Source organism: Perognathus longimembris, chromosome 28 (genome assembly GCF_023159225.1).
Source record: "Perognathus longimembris pacificus isolate PPM17 chromosome 28, ASM2315922v1, whole genome shotgun sequence".
NCBI classification, from domain to species: domain Eukaryota; kingdom Metazoa; phylum Chordata; class Mammalia; order Rodentia; family Heteromyidae; genus Perognathus; species Perognathus longimembris.
The window spans coordinates 21,943,766-21,966,126 of NC_063188.1; the positions used below are offsets into that span (position 1 = coordinate 21,943,766).

At 37.8% G+C, this 22,361-nt stretch overlaps 1 protein-coding gene and 2 pseudogenes across 2 annotated transcripts in view; 1 reads left to right on the forward strand and 2 right to left on the reverse strand.

The window, feature by feature from the left end:
- The window catches only part of Thoc2 (THO complex 2), a 104,068-nt gene extending 97,106 nt beyond the window's left edge, over window positions 1-6,962 (forward strand). For both annotated transcript variants that reach the window (XM_048336908.1, XM_048336909.1), the window contains exon 39: window positions 4,310-6,962. The gene's annotated coding sequence lies outside the window, so the exon portion shown is untranslated. The remainder of the gene's footprint in view (window positions 1-4,309) is intronic.
- LOC125342974 lies at window positions 4,037-4,910 on the reverse strand (annotated as a pseudogene).
- A 4,677-nt stretch (window positions 6,963-11,639) lies between the features above and the next one.
- On the reverse strand, window positions 11,640-12,281 carry LOC125342975 (annotated as a pseudogene).
- Between the last annotated feature and the right edge of the window lie 10,080 nt (window positions 12,282-22,361).

Consider the following 22,361-nt stretch of genomic DNA (forward strand, 5'->3'; position numbering starts at 1 on the left):
TTTTGCTTCCACATATTATCTATTAGAAAACCAAAAGCTCTCTCAGATTTTCATTAGGAATGGCTTATCGTAGTTACTGTTCTCTTTTCACTGTGATTTTCATACATCTGTCTTTATTTTAGTAACTCAGTTCTTTTTTTTTTTTTCCGGTTGGTCAGGGGGCTTGAACTCGGCCTGGACACTGTCTCTGAGCTTTTCTGCTCAAGGCTAGCACACTACCACTTTGAGCCACAGCTCCATTTCCAGTTTTTTTTTTGTGTGTGTGGTTAATTGGAGACAAGAGTCTCACAGACTTTCCTTCCTGGTCTGGCAAACCACAATCCTAAAATCTCAGCCTCCTGAGTAGCTAGGATTACAGGTGTGAGTCACCAGTGCCTAGCTAATTTCATTCTTATGTGAAAATTTTGCTACATATTTGAATTTCTCTTACACTGGTAATGCGTTTGTACCTTCTCTTTATAAGCCTGAGTAGTAATCTTAATTTTCTTTTATTTTTTTTAAATTAAATTTTATTGACAAGGTGATCTACAGAGCTAAACTTAATCTTCAAGTGTCAAAGAATTGTCCAGAACTATTTGTTTGGCTGGTGATCTTGAAGCAAAACTTTTAAAATTGAATTCAGTTATCTTGTTCTTTCCCAGATGTCCATTTTGTAGAAACATTTAGCTTGATGTTTACCTTAATTTGATTTGCTTAGTGACAACTGTGCAGTATATTTTTAGGCAGATTATTTTGTGAAGTATAAGTTGACTTTTTTTTTCTGGCTGTCTCTGGTTGTCTTCTGCCTGCCTCTTTGTATTTAAGTTTTCTTCTGGAGTTGCTCTTACTTATGTACTTTTCCTTCAGAGCGCTCACTATTTCTGATCAGTATTTTGTACCTGTAGACTGCTTCTAAATGTGCTGCTTGTGCTCCCCCTTTTAGCTTATTTTCTATGCTGTAAGGGAAGAGAACTGCTTAACATATGTTATGATTATTGCCATGATTATTGTCATAAACTGGGCACCAGTTGCTCACGCCTGCAATCCTAGCTACTCAGGAGGCTGAGATCTGAGGATCATGGTTTGAAACCAGCCTGGGAAGGAAAATTATGAGGCTTTTTATCTCCAATTAACTACCAAAATGCCAGAAGTAGAGCTTTGGCTCAAGTGATAGAGCACTACTAGCCTTGAGCACTAAAGCTCAGGACATTGCCCAGGCCCTCCCGGTACTTGCACACAAACAAAGTTATTACAAATTTTTATAACATTATGGTTGGTTTTTAGAATAGTCCTCCCCCCCCCCCCCCACACACACACAGGGACTATATACAGAAATGACACACGCATCCTGATGTCAGAACCATTGAAAGAATCACAATAGGGCTGGAGGCATGACAAACTGGCAAGCACAGAGTTCTGAGTTCAACCCCTAGTAAGCACCCAATATAGTGAAAAGATCACCCAAGAATTAAGAAACTTTTGCATACGAATATGACCCAGATTAAAATCCTTTAAAATCTGTGTTCTTGTCCTGTCTCCTGTTTTTTAATTGCACAGTGTTTCTGCTTATTTTCTGCATCTTGTTATCTGTGGAGTCTGTGTAAATTTATCTTTCATCTCCTTGGTTTAGTCTCTTGAACATTATTAGCTTATTGAACATTATTAACTTTTATTTGACTTAATCTTTAAATGCCCTGTCTCTTCAAATTTTCATGTAAGAACCATCCTTTGGCTCTTCAGTTTAAATTTTCTAGGTCCATCACTAACCTCCAGGTACAAACTCTTACCTTTAAACTACGGCTGCAAATTCTTATTCCTTTGGTCAAACTATTATTTGTTAGGTATACATTCTTAGACTGATACAAAGTGTTCATTAAAAAGTTGATTGCCTTCAACAAGCAGAAGAATTGACAAATACAATTCTCTTGAAGATCTGGAACATATGGCAACATTGTTTTGATTTCTGTATAGTAATAGTCAAACCTGTTTGTGTTGTTCCTCTAGAGCAAAGGCCATCCAACCCACAAAGGTATTTACCTCTATCAGTCTCCACTTAGTGCTCTTCATATGTTTCTCTTACACTCTTAGTTCCTGTAGTCAACTGATTTTTGTTATTCCAAAATGGAATTGTTTGCCTCCCTTCAGCCCACATTGGGAAACTGACCTTAATTTTCAGATTCCTAATACTAGGAATGCATTTCCATTTGTAGACAGAGTGTTTGACTGAATGTATTCCTCATTAGCCATTTTGTTGTTGTCAGTTGTGGGGCTTGGGTGCTGTCCTTGAGCCCTTTTGTTCAAAGCTAATGCTTTACCTCTTTGAGTCACAGTTCCAATTTCAGTTTCCTGGTTAACTGGAGACAAGTTTCATGGACTTTTCCTGCCTGGGCTAGAATCAAGATTCTCAGATCTCAGCTTCTTTAGTAGCTAGGATTACAGGCATGAGCCACAAGCACCCAAGGAAGCTATTGTTAGATTAAAAGGGTAGACACAAACTCTTTTTGTCTTTACCATCTTTTGTACACACTGCAATTATAGGACATATGGTTCTATACTCTTATACCATAAATGTGTCCTTGTTGTGGACAGGAGGAATTTATTACTCCTTCTCTTGAAGGTAGACCAGTAAGTGGTTCACTTAGGTACAGTTTTTAAAAAAATCTCCAAGTATGAACTGTTATGAAAGGTTCTTGTGCTACATTTGCCCTTGAGTGTGACTATCTTCTGTGCTGTTTACTCTGAAAAACATCCTTGAAAACAATTTAGATTCATCTCAACAATGTCTCAGTTTTAACTGTTACATTTTATCCACATGGAGCACTGTTTTATACACACAGTTACTCAGAAACTCTATTTAATATAAGAGAGCACATGAAGGCATAACTCCTAGCTTCCCCACAAAAGTTCTTTGACTTTTTAAACATTAGTTTTAACCATCCGTGGTGTGTGTGTGTGTGTGTGTGTGTGTGTGTGTGTGTGTGTGTGTGTGTGTGTTTCTACTTTGTGTCTGTGTAAGAGAGGCATAGGAAACAAACACCAGGATTAGGAAGTCTGGATAATTTCAAAAAGTAATGAAGTGTAGGGAGCACAGTTTTGGGATGTCTCCTTGGAGATGAAGCCATTTAACCATGAGTTAGCTATTATTTCGGCAGGCTTCTATTTTATAGTTCTTAAGTTTTTCTGTTGATAAAAAGTTGTTTCATAAGAAATCTACGAGCTACTGAAATGTATTTGGACGTTTGTAGGTGAATTTGACAATAAAATTTAAAAGTGCTATTGTATTTTTAAAGACACCCTTCTGATATGAAAGCTGATTTATTTGCCCTTTCTTTCTTTCTTTCTTTCTTTCTTTCTTTCTTTCTTTCTTTCTTTCTTTCTCTTTCTTTCTTTCTTTCTTTCTTTCTTTCTTTCTTTCTTTCTTTCTTTCTTTCTTTCTTTCTTTCTTTCTTTCTTTCTTTCTCTCTCTCTCTCTCTCTCTCTCTCTCTCTCTCTCTCTTTCTTTCTTTCCATACTAGCTGTCTTCAGAACATCTTATTACTTAAGAGTTACTTCTTGTTGTCATACTTCTTTAGAATACAGGGAATTTTGTACTGATTGTGTTCTGAACCCCGGACAAAGAGGAAGATAGGATGGAATGCAGGGAAATGACTATGTACGGGACCCATTTTTGGCAAAAAGAAAAATTAAGGAGCTCCAGATGATTATTAATAAAAAATTATGTTCGTAGATACACATTACCAATACAGTTCATAGCATCAACACAGTACAGAGGCGTGCATACGTGCTTTGCGTGCGTGCGTGCGTGGCGTCTGTTTACGTGCTAGGCGTGTGTGCGTGCATGGTGGCGGCAGAGAAGAATCGCAGTAAACAGCTGAAGTAGAAGATAATTCTGGGAAACTTCAATCCTAAGTAGGAAAAACAAATCTCTGTGCCTATTACATCTAGAAACTTGACGTTTCTTGCATTTTCCAGTGGTTAAAGTGGCAGGTTTTTTTGGTTTTGTTTTGTTTTTTGTTTCTAAATATAAGCGAAAGAAAACAATATGGAAGACTATTGCAGGTAATGTATAAACCCAATGCCAATGAGAATAAAACTATTACTGTTGAAGATAGAATTCCAAAGGCTGAATAATAGCACTGGTTCAATACCTTGTGACTTTGTTCTTAATAGCAGCTAGTTTGTGAAGTTGATTTGACTTGTGGGGAGGTTTTTCACTTTTGTAATCCCAAGATTTCAGCATTGTTTTGTAATATTCGACACTGTTGAGAGACTGACACCTGGTATCTTTTTTCTATTTGTTCTTCTTGTACCTGCTGATTTGTCATTCCAGGGTATGGACAGGACCCCTAAAGCTGAAGGTCTCCCAGAGGAGGATGCCAAAGCTCCATGCGCCACTCAGAACGGTATCTTCCCTAACTTAAGAGCTTCTGGTGCTGTCCATTTAATGGGAATCTGCTTTAAGTCAGAAGAAGAATATATACCACCATCCTCTTGATGAGACATTCCAAAGTCACTGATTTTCAGAACATTATTTTCACCTCCAGGCATTTTCTTGCAGCAAGGCCCCTGTGCATACAATTTTTACTCGAGATACGCCATCCAGAAGCAGCATCAAATGAAAAATTCACTGAATATAGTTCATCCTTCTTTCTCAGAAAGGAAAGGAAATCAACTCCTGGAACTAGTTCCTTAATGATGTAGATAGGTTGTCTTTGTAATCATGTGGTTTGAGGGTTTTGGCTTCTTGTAAATTTTTTAAATTTTAGTTGTTCCTGGGAAAGATCTTCTTTATATATTTTACCAGTAACAGCAATTTTATCTTTGGATTTGCCGTTAAATATGCCATCAAATTTCACCTTGCCCAGTTACTCACTTCATATGACATCTTCATGGTTGAGAACCCATTTCTAATTCTTCAAAGTTATAGTCATATGGATACCATGATGATCTTTATTGGCTTTTTTAATTTAAAAACATGATCTAAATTATCCATTTTGAACTGCATAATTGAGGAGTCTTTATACTTCTTATGTTGTGCATTCACCCCATTGTGTAATGTCAGAGCATCTCATCTTCAAAAGAAGCCCCAAATGTATTAGCAACTTGTTTAATTTAATTTTTTTTTACTTTAATTACTTTACAGGTAGGTTCTTGAATTTTTGTTCCAGGCCAACCTCAGACCGTGATCCTCCTACCTATGGCCTCCCACATAGCTGGGAAGATAGGCATGTACCACTATGCCTGGCATATTGGTTGAGATGAGGTCTTGCTAACTTTTTGCTTGGGCTGGACTTGAACTGCGATCCTCTCAATCTCTGCCTCCTAAGTAGCTGGGATTACAGGCATGGGCCTCTTAAGCCCAGCAGCAGTCATTTTTAATACTCCCCTTCCCTCTGCCTCTGGAACTACTAATGTACTTTCTGTCTATGATTTTGGATATTTCATATAAATGGAATCATGTAATATTGTGGCCTTTTGTGTCTAGAATCTTTTGCTTGGCATCATGTTTTCAAGATTCATTCATGTTATAGCATGTATCAATGCTCCATTCCTTCTTAATGCTAAATATTTCACTGAATGAATGTGTATCATATTTTGTTTATTCATTATTTGATGGACAGGAACAATGAATTTTTAAGTATTAAAATTGTAAGTTTAACATCAATGTATCTGCAATTCTAATTGATAATGTCAAGATTATACATGATGTGAGCAGAATGATGTGTAGAAATGATATGTAAATTATTTGTCAACATTTCATGCAAGTGTGATTATTTTCTAAGGCCTCTTCTCACTCTGATATTATGAAATCTATGAATGTAGTATTTTCATCAATAAAATTTGATGCATTAAGCACTAGCTTAAAATTTGAGTGAGCAATATTAGGCAGAATGGCATAATTTGCTACATATTGTAATCATGTTTTGAATTTATTTCATTATGCAGTATTTGAAAAAATGTCAATACATAAAAGAAAGGAAATGAGTATAATTGAGTCAATATATTTTTAAAGCAATTTTTATAATTTAGTAGACATTGCATCTTAATATAAGTCACTATTAAAATTGTGTCCTTGCAAAAAATGTGATGTCATTTTTTTCTTTTTTTTTCTTTTTTTTGAGTTGGTCATTTAAAATAGGTTTGTTTTCTTTTTGTTTTCTTTACTACATGTTCTATATTCCTTTTAATTTTGATAAGCTATTGTTTGCCCTGTGAATGTTTACTTGGCTACTGTTTCTTTTTCTCTACATCTGCATCTTTTCTCTTACAAACAATTTTAAATGTTTAGCTCTTTTTAAAAGTCATGGTATGTCTATTTTCATGGTTTCTAAGAATGGACAATGAAAAGACACAAATATTCCATCCTTTTCTTAGAACTTTGTTGTTGATAAAACTCACTTTTCTCAGCTTTTTCTTCCTTCCTCTCTCTCCTTTCCCCTTTTTTCCCCAGTTTACTGTTTCTACTTTTCTTTTGACTCGCTGTTTCCTTTTTTCCCTCCTTTTCTCCTCTCTGGCCATCTTTCCTTCCTCCTTCCAAATCTTTCACTTTAATCACTTTGTTTTTTTCAGGTGAGATTGGATTGAAATTATTCAACAGTGAGCAGAAATTTATTTCCTGAGTAGATTGCCAAGAATTATGACGAGGGCCCCTTTGTACCTCCTTAAATTATTCAGTTATCTGCTTCTTTGCTCTATGTGGAAAACCTAAAATTGTTGAGTTATGTATTATTGTATTTTGACTTGTTGCTTAACTTCTACATGTTTATTTTCAGTAATGGCTGAAAGTGTTCATTGTTCCATATTTTAGCACAATGTGCTGGATACACTTCTCAAATAGCAAATAAGGTTACATGTATACAGGATTTCACTTTTCATTAAATATTGCCTAGTTTTAGTCCCTTCCCCTTCATCCCCAATCTGAAATGCTTCCTTTTTACTGTTTGAAATGGAAAATAAACAATTATTGAACCGTTTTGAATTTACCTCATTTTAAACTGGTTTTAATTTATTTGGCCTGTTTTTGATATGAGTCACTAAAAATAAAGTGGGAGCTGTGTCCTATGCAATGCCTAAGAATCATGTTTGTATGGTACACATACACCTTTTAAACAAAATAACAGCACTCACTTGTCCCTTACCATTTTTTTCTTGTAAGTAGAGACACATTTTGGGGGTGGGAAGTGAACTTTTTTTGTGTGTTTTAATTTACAGCTGTAGAAGCTTTGTACTGCTTAAGTCTGCAAAAGTCTCAATAACATTTTTAAGGGATAATTTTTATTCAACTGAATTCTACCCTTGTAACCTTTTTTCCTAAATAAAAAAATAGTTTTCTCAAATGATTGTATATTATTGTGTATACTTTTGCTTATTTAGAATAACTTGGCAAAGATACCTCAATAAGCTTAGTAGCCTTCTCCATGGGCTACATAATTGTCAAATATCCTATCATTTAACAATGTGATAAACACCTGTTTATTCAGTGAGCTGAAAACATGCCTACAAATAGCCAGTTAGTTTTAGGTTTCCTGTAAACCAAGATACCTATACAATGAAAATACTTGAGAGTTCAAAAGATAAACATTTAAATATATTTCAAGGATTAAGAAATACTGAGCATTTCTTGGAATGACAAATGGATAAATCTTGTTGCCACTTTAAGGTAATTGTAATTGCAGAAAATGATGAGCAGAGTAATTATTTGGCTGTTAAGCACCCATAATGTGGCTAGCCTAAGACAAAAATTTAATGTGTCTTTTGGCATTTGGGAGAATAATTGATTCACCTTTGCTTGAAACGGGAAGAGTTTTGTAGTTACGTTGCATTCACATTTTAAAGATGATGACTGAACTTTGAACTAGAAAACTGATTGTAATTACCTTAAATACTTCCTGTCATTGTTCAGACAAGGTCTCATTAGTCTCAAGTCTCCTAAGTGCTGAGATTGCAGGTGTGTCACCATGGGTGGCTGTCGCTACCTGTTTCCCAGTTACTGAATAGAGATAATCTTGGTTGTGGCTTTGCCATAAGTGGTTTCATTTTAAGTAGGCATAGCAGTGTTGGTAGTATGAAATATATGCTTTTGCATTGTGGTAACATGTACTCTGGTCTATGTGCAAAGGGTATAAGACCCAGATATTGTTCCCATAGGGATTCCAGTCTAATTTGGAAATTGAGGACTGGATGAATGCTATCAAACGTGTTTTAGTTGAGGCTTTGTGGATTGTGTGCTCCCTTTGGAACTTCTCAACTCTGCCATTGCATCAGGGAAGCAATTTTAAATGATAATAAATGACTATGGCTATGTTCAGGGAAATTTTATTTGCAAAAATGTAGATTGAAATAGGGCCTGACAACTTAAAGTCTCCTTCATGAAATTCTCTAAAATCATATGTACCTCTTAAACATGCCCTTGCCCTGAGGGGCTATCCATTCTACTTAAAAGAAAAAAACACATGTATAATGTTAGGTAGAAGGAACTGTAATGAGGAAAAATGAATCCTGGGGAGAAGGACTTAATACGTTGTGTGTGTATGTGTGTGTGTGTGTGTGTGTGTGTGTGTGTATTATGTGTGTATAATGTTATAGAGTGAAGATGAATAATACAGCACACTATGGACATTTTATTCCTAAGTAATAGGAGCATGAGAGATTCCTGTCCTCCAATTCATCTGAAAGCTTTACATGAAAATCATGTAATGCATCAGTTCTAGACTGCTATTTAGGCTTGCTGTTTTCTAAAGAAAGTTTGACTTTAGGCTCACTAATGGACTCGAGGGATATTTAGGTCCTCTCATTAAGTTTGTGATAATGTTCCTTTATCTGTCTGATTCTGTGAGATGAAGGTGGCAAATTTACTTATTTTACCAGTCCTGGGCTTGAACTTGGGGCCTGGGTTCTGTCCCTGAGCCTCTCTGTGCTCAAGGCAAGTAGTAACTTGAGCCACAGTGCCACGTCTGGCTTTTTCTGCTTATGTGGTGCTGAGGAATTGAATCCAGGGCTTCATGCATGCTAGGCAAACACAGCCACATTCCCAGGCGAATATTTTAATTTTTTTGTTTTTATGTGATATAAAGGAATCAAACCCAGGGCCTCATGTATGCCAGGCAAACATTCTACCAGTAAGCCTTATTCCCAGCCAGAGGCAAGTTTATTGTGTGCCCTCCCTGCCCCCCCGCCCCATTGTCTCAAGACAGCAGATTGTCTAATTTTGGTATAATGTTAGTATCTTACACAGCTATGAGTATTAGCTGATGGCTGACACCTCAATTCAGGCTAGTAAGGGGATTATGTATGTAATATGTGGTGTAGGCATACAGATTTTTGATGATTTAGTTAGGTCCAAGAAATTTTTTTAAAATTTGGGACATGGTGTGTAAATTGGGATTTATATTGATCCTACATTTTCTCAGTAAGCTTTTCATTGGTCTCAAAATTCTATGACCGATTTTTTCTCATTTCCATTAGAAGGTACTGACTTTTATTTCCTTGTCGTGGGTCTTGAACTCTGGGCCTGGGCACTGTCCCTGTGCTCTGTAGCTCAAGGCTAGTGCTCTGCCACTTGAGTCACAGCACCACCTCTGGTTTTCTGGTGGTTAATTGGAGATAAGAGTCGTGGAATTTACTGCCTGGGCTGGCTTTGAACCATGATCCTCAGATCTCAGCCTCCTGAGTAACTAGGATTACAGGCACCGGCAAGGTACTGATATGTAAAGGGTAGTAACTTAAAACTTTCACATAGCTGGGTGTTGGTGGCTCATGCCTGTAACTCTAGCTCCTAAGGAGTATTGCTGTTCAAAGCCAGTATGGTTCAACTCTTACCTCCAATTAACCACCCGAAATCCAGAAGTGGCTCTGTGGTAGTGCACTAGCCTTGAGCGAAAAACCTCAGGGACAGCGCCCATAACCTGAGTTCAAGCTCCACGACCAACCAAAACCAAACAAAAAACCAAAACTTAAACACAAAAAAAATGGTTCCCAGCATTTTTTTTTCTTCAGATTGGATGGGTGTATGGTGCACTTTTATAATTAACCAGTCTTTTACTTTAAAATTTGAATGTGTTGTAGGAAGTAGAGCTGAGTCCATCTTGATTAGGGAAACATGGTAGCAAATGTTGGGGGTAGAGCTGACTGCATCTTGACTAGGGAAACATGGTAACAATTGTTAAAATGAAGTTAAATATTAGGTCAACCTGACCCCAAAACTCTGCTTCTGTAAATGGCTGGCTTAACCTGTTGTTTGCTCTACTCCCTGCGCCAAGCCCCTATATCTGTGCTACGTTTTTACCCGTATAAGCCCCAGTTTGAGGACTGTTGGGGGGTTGCAGTTTCAGCTCCCAAGTCTGTACTGCGTTTTTGGCTGGTCAGTTCACTTTTTACTTCTCCAATAAATCCGTCTATGTTTGAGACTCTGCGTGGTGTACTCTGGAGGGACATGGGTTTGAGTCCCACTTGGGGTACCTCCCCTGGACTCTGGAACAGAATGGTTACTTGAGATAGTTAACATCCTGTTTATCCTCCACTGATTAATACTGAGTCTGGGTTGGTCTGATAACTGGTAGCTCCAGCGGCCTTTTTTTTTTTTTTAACTTTATTAAAAAACTGAGTTTATGTCACACGTTTATGTTTTATCTCTACTACTCCCACCCTCAATAGGAGCGGGGTGCTGGAGGCTCATGCCTGTAGTCCTAGGAACTCAGGAGGCTGAGATCTGAAGATCTGGTTTAAGGACAGCCTGGGCAGGGAACGTCCATGAGACTTGTAATAACCAGCTGGGTGCTGGTGTCACTGCCATGTGATCGGAGGGGGCGTGGCATTAGGGAATGGTTGGGCTGCTGGAACATCAGGAGTGGGAGAACCCGCCCTGTGCTGTCCTCACTGCCCACGGTGGCAGTTCTAAGTGGGCCCAGCTGCTAGAGGGGGGCAGGGCGCCAGAGGGCCCGGGTGTATATATAGGCTGTGGGAGGAGAACCCCGGAGGCTAGAGGAAAAGCAGGTGATTCCTGCCCGAGATGTCGAGCAGAGCACAGAGCACAGAGCGGAGCAGAGCTGCTGCACAGGAAGCCAGAAACCTGAAACCTGCCGGGGAAGTCTGAGACCTAAGGGCTGCCCTGAGGCCCGAGGAGAGGTGAGGCCTGCAGGAAGGAGGAATAGAAAGAAGCTTGCTCCTTAGGACATTTGGAGGTTAAGGAGTGGAGGTTTGGAGGGCAGAGCTGATCTGGGTTCTGGGTAATTTCCCCAGGACAAGGTAGTTGCAGGCCAGTATTTGGAGGTGAAGGACTGTTCTGATTCTGGGTTTTAGATTGTAAATAAATCACCTTTGTAAATAAAACCCCTTTCCACCTTTATCTGTGCCCCCGTGGATTTTTCTTGCTCTCAGGTTATTACACTCTTACCTCCAATAAACCACTCAGAAAAAGCTGGAAGTAGCTCTGTGCCTCAAGTGGTAGAGCACTACCCTTGAGCACAAAGAGGCTCAGGGACAGCGCCCAGGCCCTGAGTTCAAGCTCCAGGGCCCGCAAAAAAAACTAGATAGGCATTTTGGGCAATCTTGGCAGAAGATCCTGGACAACATTTATCAAAACAAGTAGGGGAAGTTTTCATTTTGCATTATGAAAAGGACAGCCAGATGTCAACTCTTACTGAATTAAGTCCTTTTAGTATTTAAGACTTTTTTTCTTGTTTCTTGACCTTTTGACCTTGGTGTGGTGTTGCTGGTTTTGAATCTTTTGTTCTGGTTTGCCTTTTGCAGTTTTGGCTGAAGTATCTCATATAGATTTCTTCACTGAAACTTTTTCTTATGCTTCCTCATCACCAAAATCATTATCATCATCATGATCACCATCTTCATTGTCTTCCTCCTCATCAGCAAGTTTTATTTTTTTTCTGTGGAACCTTGCTACTACTTCCAGGGTTGCCTTCCAGACATACTTAAGAGAATTTTACATAATCTTCATCTTCTGACTCTGCATCTTCTTCTGCAGTTGCTAAAGGCTATCCACTAATGTGCACAGATCCTAAACTACACTTTAGCCTTAAGACCACAGGTGGTATAATTTCAAAGCCCTCAAGGGAAACTGTTGGCTGTACAGACATTTTCAAAGTTGCCAATGTAGCTTGAGTTGGACATCCGTCAATTCATTGCCTCTGTTCTGAATTCATCCTCTGCACCAGCCCCTAAATGAACCATTCTTAGTGATAACTGGTGCTCAGTTTCATCATTAGCCACCTTAAAGTGATCATCTTTGTCAGCCTTTAGTTCACAATTGAAAGTAGAGTTGTAGAGCTAAGGGGGCTCATGTCCATGGTCTTCTATGAAAGAACAGCAGAATGACCCAAAAGGAGGTTGGTTAGAGAAGCTCTAAATACATGTGGGCTTGCCTAGAACTCTATCAACAATGGTAGCATCACTGTATTTCAGGAATTTAGGGTCATCTTTCAACTTCTGACCAGAAGGACAATCTTGTCAGCTTAGTGAGCTTGCACGCAGTGTGACCGGTGTGCCAATCCAGTCAACAGGTCTTGCCAACACTGATTGGGCCTGGATGGTTTAGAATAGCCACCTGAGAAGTGAACCTAGCTATTTTCATCAGGACCATTCTGATGTTCATTAGTAATGTCATAACAAATATCTTTGCATATACTTGACATTGAAGTTTATACAATCAACAGGAAGATCTTCACTCCAAGCTTCATGACATATTTCAGTTCTCAAGCCTCCCAGTTGGAGAGCAGCAGTCTCCATATGGCCCACAGGGACAGTAGATATCACCAATTTTATGGACATCCTGGAAAGCCAGACACAGTATCTTGTCAGTTTTGATGATTTGCTGGGAGGATGCAATCCAAAGCTTCAAGCAGTGTGCTTTCCTGGCACTGCCGTCTTTACAGATGACTTCACATCCTTTGAACAAGGTACATTAACACTTGGCTCCAATGTACTGTCACTATTCCAACCAGAAATTGGCACAAATGCTGCTATGCTAATTGGCACAATTTTCTCAGTGTGCTTGCTAGGCCAGTGCTCTTATCATTTAAGTCACACCTTCTAGATTTTTTTTTTAGTTCAAGGGATTTCCTGGACAGAGTATTTTCTTGTAATAAAATTTTCTTCATTTTCTTAAGTATGATTGGTTCACTTTATGAAATATATAGGTTCCTAAATAGCTCTCTGGGATATGCTTATATTCCTCTTCTGTGTGTACTCTGATACACATACAGTATCAAGTACTTTTCTCGCTGACTCCATTTCAGTTTTTATTATAAAGGTGATACACAGAGGGGTTACAGTTACACAAGTCAGGTAATGAGTACATTTCTTTTTGGATAATATTCCTTCCCTGTCTCTCCCAGTTTTCCCCTTCCATCCCCACTTGCTAGTTGTGTATTCAATTTTCAACATAGTGTCTAGTGAGTATCTAGTATCGTTATCCTTTGTCCTTTCATTTTTATCCCCACCCCCAAGACAGATAAGCAAACAAGGCAAAAAGAAAAGAAAATGAAAACAGCAACAAAGAAAAAAATCTAGTTTCCATTTCAATAAATATTTTATATGATCAGATGTACATAGACTTTGTGCCTTTTGTTCCTGTTCTAAGAGTATATACTATTTTGTTCTCACTGTGTGTGAATGTCTAATGTCTTGTATAATTTATCAAGTCCCTGTGTATTTAGGTCTAGCTTCTGCATATGAGAGAACACATGAGCCTTTTGTCTCTCTGAGCCTGGCTTACTTCACTTAACATGATTTGTTTTAGGTCCATCCATTTCCCTGTAAATGACAAAATAAAATATTCTTTCTAATGGTAGTGTAACATTTCAGTGCATATAGGTGCCACATTTTTTTTTTGTACATTGTTGGTATACAGAAACAGTTTTACTTCTTTCCCTGCATTCTTTCCCTGTGTGAATCCATTTTATGTAATTTTTCTTGCCTTATGCTGTGGCTAGGCATTCCAGAATTGTATTGAAGAGAAGTGGAGAGAATGGACAGCCTTGCTTGTTCCTGATTTTAGAGGAAATGGTTATAGTTTTTCCACCAACCGGGATGATGTTGGCTGTTGGTCTTTCATATATAGCCTTTATTATTTTGAGGTAGGTTCCTTCTATTCCTAGCTTCTCCAGAGCTTTTATCATGAATGGATGTGGATTTTGTTGAAGGCTTTTCCTGGATCTATTGAGATGACCCTGTAGTTCTTGTCTTTGGCTCTATTAATGTGTTTATTGATTTACATATGCTAAACCATCCTTACAAATCTGGGATAAAATCCAACTGGTCATAATGTGTGATTTTTTTTTTTTTTTTTGGCCAGTCCTGGGCCTTGGGCTCAGGGCCTGAGCACTGTCCTTGGCTTCTTTTTGCTCAAGGCTAACACTCTACCACTTGAGCCACAGCGCCACTTCTGGCCGTTTTCTATATATGTGGTGCTAGGGAATCGAACCCAGGGCTTCATGTATACGAGGCAAGCACTCTTGCCACTAGGTCATACTCCCAGCCTGCATAATGTGTGATTTAAAAAAAAATTAGTTGCTAAATTCTGTTGGCACTTATTGAAGAGATTTGTGTCTGTGTTCAGCAGAGGATTTGATGTATAGTTACCTTTTTTGTTATTGTTCTTGTTGGATCCCTACCTGGTTTGGGGATGAGTGTGATGTTGACTTCATAAAATGAGTTTGGAATTGATTCTTCTGCTTCTATTTCACAGAAATTTCTAAGAAGTACTGGTGTTAATTTAACTTTAATCCACTCAGGTAATTAATAAGAGGTGCTTCAACACAGGAGGTCCTGTTGATTCAGATCACTCTATTTCATGCAAACAGGCTTTAGGAACATGTGTGTAAATTCCTGTGTTCACTATTTCATTTTCCTTTGTTGGCTTTTCCTGAAGTGAGAAACACTGATTCTCTTCTCTTCAATTTTTCCCCCACAATTGTGTCTATTGCAATAATTCTTTGCTCATTTTAGGGACCAAATTGTCTTGATTCATTCATTTAGTTATTTCTCATCACCTTGGCAAGAATTACAGAACATTCATTCTACAAAAACTGATCAGTCATCTAGGATATGGAAAGAACTGTACTTGTGAATCATGGAAAAGTACAGCATGCTGTGGAAACAAAGGACACATTGCAAAGAGATGTCTAGAAAACTCCTTGGAGTGAAATGTTGGTGAAAGCACAAATCTCAGAAAAAGTCCTTTGGTAGTACTTGTGAACATTTTATTTAGTTAAAAAACTAGTAGATAAATAAGAATTCTGGTTCTAAGAAAATTTGAAAGAAAAAACCCAAGGACTCATAATCATCTGGGGAAAAACTACCAAATGAAATATAATGAGTTATATACAATTGTTGCTAATGGTTTATTGTAGTTTTGGGGTTGACTACAAGCTTTCTACTTCAGAAATAAGTCTAATCTTAGGAATTTCCAGCAAACTGGCCTCTAACTTTGTAAGATGAAAACTTCTGGACTATAATTTATTGTGGTTAGTTAGTTCAAAGTTACAAACTTTAATATAGTCTAGTGATTGACAGTTCAGCTTATTAGAAAAATGAGATGTACTGTAATGACATTTAACTTTTCCTTTCAAGTTTTGAAATGTTTTTCTATAATGTAGCCTTTTGCTTAACCTTGAAAAATTTGTAAAGAGTAGTACTGGTCACAAAAAATGCTTGTCTAAATTTTATTTTTATGTTAAGACATTGAATTGAATTTATTTTTAGTTAATATTTTTTTAATTTCCTAGAGAAAATTAGAGTTGATAAAATTATTGTTCTCAGCTATTTACCTCCTTCCTTTCCTCTAAGAGAATTATATAGTTGAGCATGGTGGCAAATTCCTGTAATTTCAGTACCTGAAAGGCAGAGCTAGGACGATGGTGAGTTCAAGGCCAGCCTGAGCTACATAGTTAGCCCCTGATTTAAGACTAAATGAAAAGAGGAATAGGTATCATTACTCATTGCCTGATGACTTTATATGCCTCTTTTGCAAGGAACAGAGATAGGTCTGCTTCCTCATTGATTTTAATTTTAATTTACTAGAGATAGGAAAGTATCTTTGATTCCAAAAGCCATGAGCCCAGACATTATCCACCCAAGATAGTTCCCTGCCAGTACATTGCAACCTAATTCTGGGAAGAAGACAGAACTTTTCCAGCACTGGATGCCCTGTCTGGTTAGACTGGATGTTATAAGGCTTTTGACACTTCTAAGTGCAGATTTAAGGTGGCTAGGCCTCTTCAAATTTTTTTTACATTTTAGTAATTTTCTTTGCAGATATTCACTATTTGCAATGATTGGCTTCATTGTGACACCACTAGTTGTTCATAGCATATTGTATTTTAATTTTAATTAAATTTAGACATGACCAGAAAAGAACCTCTCCAAGTGACATTATAGTGAAGATGCCAAATCTATACAACAACAAAAAAAGGATATTGGCAACTACATGATAGAAATTGTGAAATTATACAGATAAACATATCAGAATTCCCTCAGACCTTTCAGCACAAACCCTTAAAGTGAAAAAAGCATAGAATGATATATTTGAAGCACTGAAGGAAAATGCTTGCCAACTAAGATTGCTACATCTATCAGTTCCCCCTCAAAAAAAAATTTTTTTTTGGCCAGTCCTGGGCCTTGGGCTCAGGGCCTGAGCACTGTCCCTGGCTTCCTTTTGCTCAAGGCTAGCACTCTGCCATTTGAGCCACAGCGCCACTTCTGGCCATTTTCTGTATATGTGGTGCTGGGGAATGGAACCCAGGGCCTCATGTATACGAGGCAAGCTCTCTTGCCACTAGGCCATATCCCCAGCCCCCCTCAAAATTTTTGAAGAAGTAAAAACTTTAAGGCAAATATAATCTAAAGCAATTCATGACTACTGAGCTAGCATTACAGAATTTTTAATAGAATACTACATATGGAAGAGGAAGAAAGTCACAAATTGAGAGATTAAAAAAGAGTAAGTTTCATTAGAGGAACACATGAGTACATGAGAATTAAGAAAGAATTGAATATGAGGAACTTAGCACAGTAGCAAAATTCTATGAAAAATGAAGACAAAATAAGAACAGACAATATTTGTATCAACCTGGAAACAAATCAACAAAATCACAGGAATCAGCAAATATCTCTCAAAAATAATCCTAAATGTAACTTTCCAAACAAAAGGCATTGACTGAATAATTGGATTAAAAAGTGCATCCAAGTTTTTCTTATCTATAAGAAGCACACCTCATGGCCCAGACTTAGACTAAAAAGATGGAAAAATAGTACAGCGAGCAAGTGGAAAAGCAAGTGCTAAAGCAAGCAGCAATAGGGCCTTGTATTTGTTAGGCAAATACTCTACAACTTGAGCCATTACCCCCAGCCCAAAACTTATATAAAAGTAGTCTTTAAGCAAAAATTAGCCACAAGAGAGGAAGAAGGTCAATAAATATTAATAAAGGAACACTTCATCAGTATGATGTAATAATTGTAAATATTGAGCATGAGATGTTGGTGCAATCAATTTCATAAACACTGCTGTACTAAAATACCTAAGATAAATCCCAACATAATAATAATGATCTTAATACTCCACTCTCACTGATAGATTGGTCATGCAAAAGAAAAGCAACAAATATGCCTCAGAATTAAACCACATTAATCATCAAATTAACTTAAACACCTAAAAGTATCCATCTAACAGCCACAGAATTTTTCTGTAGCTGCTCATGTAATATTCTACAAAATAGATCACATTTTAGGCTACAAAAGAAGGTTTTAACAAATACAGACAAATCAAAATAATTTCTTGATCTTAGCAAATCATAACAGTACAATTTAAAAAATGTAATATCTATAGAAACAGAAGCATATGGAGATGAACAGCAGTGGAATGATACCAGGGAAGAAATTAAAAAAAATTAAAAACCCCTAGAATCACATGAAAGTGAAAATGTAACATACCAGAAGTTTTGGGACAAAACAAAGCAGTGATAAGAGGTAGCATTATAGTTATGATTGTCTACATTAACATTTCAGAAAGATCTTAAATAACCTAATGATGCACTTCAGGGTCTCAGAAAAAGAAAAGTACCAAACCCTAAATGAAAATATGGGAAGATGATGATATTCAGGACAGATATTAATGAAATGGAAACTAGTAGAGTAATACAAATAATCAAAAAAACAATATATGGATTTTGGAAAGATAAAATCAAGAAATTCTTAAGTGGACTGACCAAAAGAAAAGGAAGACCGGCTGTGAATATGCCTAGTGGCAAGAGTGCTTGCCTCATATACATGAAGCCCTGGGTTTGATTCCTCAGCACCACATGTATAGAAAAGGCCAGAAGTGGCGCTGTGGCGCAAGTGGTAGAGTGCTAGCATTGAGCAAAAGGAAGTCAGGGACAGTGCTCAGGCCCTGAATTCAAGCCCCAGGACTGGCAAAAAAAAAAAAAAAAAAAAAGAAAAGAAAAGGAAGACCCAAGTTGACAAAATCAGACATGAAAATGTGAGAATTGTAAGAACTTAGCAAAGACAATAGAAAAATAAAATACCTTCCATTTTCATGGATTATCAGAATTGGTATTATGAAAATGGCTGTGATGTGTACAGACATACAACTCTAAACACACCGATCTTATCTGAAAATGGCTGTTAACAAGGGATCTACATATTCAATGCAGTACCCATAAAAATGTTTAATGTCATTTTTCACTTAAATAGAAAAGCCAATTCTAAAATTCCTAGGGAAGTAAAAAGATCATGTACTACAGCCAAAGCAGCTCTTAGCAGATGACAGCAATTCTAGAGTTATCATAATATTTCACTTCAAATTATACTATACAACCATAGTAACAAAAATGTTATGGTGCCAGCACAGAAACAGACACATAGACTAATGGGATAGAAGAGAGAGACTCAGAAATAAACCAACATAGCTACAACCATCTGATTTTTGATTGAAGTACCAAAACATACACTGGGGAAAAGACAACTTTTTCCATGAATGGTATTGGGAAGATTGCATATCCACATGTATGTTTGTTTCTTTGTTGTTGTTGTTTTTTTGCCAGTCCTGGGGCTTGAACTCAGGGCCTGGGCACTGTCCCTGAGCTTCTTTTTGCTCAAGGCTACCACTCTGCCACTTGACCGACAGCACCACTTTTGAACCCAGGGCCTCATGTATACAAGGCAAGCACTCTACCACTAGGCCATATTCCCAGCCCAGATATCCACATGTAGAAACTAGATCCCTATCTCTCACCTCTAAAAAATTAGTTGGGAGGAGGGGAAAGGGGAGTGCTAGGCAAGAGAAAATGACGGAGGGTGGAATAGTGTTTAAAAAGAAATGTCCTCATTACTTTAATTTATATAACTTTAACCCCTTTCATTACTCTAACTATTGAAAAAAAATCAATTCACAATATAGCAATGACTTTAAGACCTCAAATGATTACAGGAAAACACTTCAAGATGTACGTATAAGCACCAACTTTTTTTTGGTACCAGTCCAGGGGCTGGAACTCAGGGCCTGCACACTGTTGCTGAACTTTTGTGCTCAAAGCTATCACTCTACCACTTGAGCCACAACTCCACTTTTGGATGTTTTTAGTAGTTAACTGGAGATAAGAGTCTCACAGACTTTCCTGCCATGGTTGGCTTTGATCTTGAGATCTCAGCCTTTTGAGTAGCTAGGATTATAGGTGTGAGTCCCTGGTGCCAGTATTCAACAACGTTCTCTTCCTTCCTTCCTTCCTTCCTTCCTTCCTTCCTTCCTTCCTTCCTTCCTTCCTTCCTTCCTTCCTTCCTTCCTTCCTTCCTTCCTTCTTCTTCTCTCTCTCTCTCTCTCTCTCTCTCTCTCTCTCTCTCTCTCTCTCTCTCTCTCTCTCTCTCTCTGTGTGTGTGTCTATTTCTTTTGTCAGTTGTGAGGGCCTGGGCATTGTCCTTGAGCTTTTCATCTTAAGGCCAGTGCTCTACTACTTTGATCCACAGTGCCACTTCTGGTGTTCTGGTGGTTAATTGGAGATAAGAGTCTCATGAACTTTCCTTCGCAGGCTTGGTTTGAATTGCCATCATCAGATCTCAGTCTCCTGAGTAGCTAGAATTACAGGTGTGAGCCACTGACACTGGCTTCAACAACTTTCTTAATAGGATCCCAATATCTTAGGAACTAAAAGTAAGAACTTAAAATGGAATTCCATCAAATTGACATTTTCTTCACAGCACAAGAAACAATTCCCTGAATCAAGAGACATCCTCTAGAAGGATGGGGGGAAAATCTTTGCATTCTATTATCTGACAAAGAATACCCAGAATTTGTAAAGAGTTCAAAAAATTAAACACTGGAAGAACACACTACTATTAATAAATGGGTAAATAAGCAGACAAATTATCTGATGCAGAAGTGTAAGTGGTTAATAAATACATGGAGAAAAGTTTAGTATCCTTAGATGCAATGAAATATGAATCAAAATGACACAGATTCTATCTTGCCTCATTCTGAATAGCTAACACGAAGGATACAAACAACTACCAGCAAAGATATATAGAAAAGAAACCTTCATGCACTATGGATATGAATGTAAAGTAGTGTAATTGCTATGAAAATTAGTGTGAAGGTTTTTTCAAAAAATGGAACTATAGGGGCTGGGGATGTGGCTTAGAGGTAGAGTGCTTGCCTAGCATGTATGAGGCCCTAGGTTTGATTCCTCAGCACCACATAAACAGAAAAAGCCAGAAGTGGTGCTGTGGCTCCAGAGCCTTGAGCAAAAAGAAGCCAAGGACAGTGCTCAGGCCCTGAGTTCAAGCCCCAGGACTGGCAAAAACTATATATGGAGCTACAACCACCATATGATCCTGTTATTCCACTCCTTAAAATGATCAAACTGAAAGCTGAGAAATAAAAAAGTAAAAATAATAAAGCATATTAGTATATTTCTGAGTTTGAAAACAGAGTAGACAAAATTCAAGATATATGAAAGAAATTTTCAAGAACTTCAGGACTCAAAAGTCTAGACAAATGTCTACTGGTACTGAGGAAGGGGAAGATGAGATAGCTAAAGGCATAAGAAATATTTAAAGGGGCTGGAAATATGGCCTAGTGGTAGAGTGCTTGCCTCACATATATGAAGCCCTGGGTTGGATTCCTCAGTACCACATATATAGAAAAAGCCAGAAGTGGCACTGTGGCTCAAGTGGTAGCATGCTGGCCATGAGCAAAGGAAAAAAAAAGCCAGGGACTGTGCTCAGACCCTGAGTTCAAGCTCTAGAACTGGCAAAAAGAAAAAGAAATATTTAATAGGATACTAGCAGAAAACTTCCCAAAGGATGAAAAAAAAGAAGCCTATTCTGGTACAAGAGGGTTTTAGAAGATCCAACAGACCAGATCAGAAAACAATCTTTCCAAAATATATAATAGTTAAAAGTGCCCAGGACTATATATAATGAAGCATATCAAAATGAACTTTTAAACATTAGAAATAAAAGGTTCTTAGTATGTCCTGTATGAAGTTATTTCTATTTTGTCCTTTTGTTTTAGTATTCTGTACCCCTTGTCTTGTATATAAGTTGATCTGATCTGTGGGAAGGAAAAGCAATCACAGAAACAGCAGGACAAAGGATGAAGTAGTGAAACAATGATACTCACTAGACACTATGTTGGAAATGAACTTTACAACTTTGGGGGGGGTGGGAGTGGAAAGGGGCAAGCCAGAGAAAATGAGGGAGAAACAGTATTTAAAAAGAAATGTACTCATTACCTTACTTATGTAACTGTAATCCCTCTGCTCATCACCATTACAAAAAATTAAAAAAAAAACCATTAAGCACATAAGATAAAGAGAGTATATTTAAGGTTGTATGTGAGAAAAGATAGCTAACTTACTATCAGCCAGCAAGGTGATGGTTGCTCACACTTGTAATCCTAACTACCCAGGAGGCTGAGATCTGAGTTCAAAGCCAACTCATGCAGGAAAGCCCTGAGACTCTTATCTCCAATTAATTACCTAAAAACTGAAGTGGCACTGTGGATCAAAGTGCTCAGGGATAGTGCTCAGGTCCTGAGTTCAAGTCCATGGGAGCTCTATGTTTAACCTTTTGAGGAACGTTCACACTGCTTTCCAGAGAGGTTGAACAAGTTTACACTCCCACCATCAGTGTAGCAGGGTTCCCTTTGGCCACATCTCCTCCAGAATCTGTTGTTAGCTTTCCTGATAATGGACATTCCTACTGGGGTGAGGTGGAATCTTAGTGTTGTTTTGATTTGCATTTCTTTTATGGCCAGTGATGCTGAGCATTTTTTCATGTGTCTCTTGGCCATTCTCATTTCCTCTTCAGAGAAGTCTCTCTTTAAGTCTTTAGCCCATTTATTGAGGGAGCAATTGTTGCTTTGAGGATTTGTT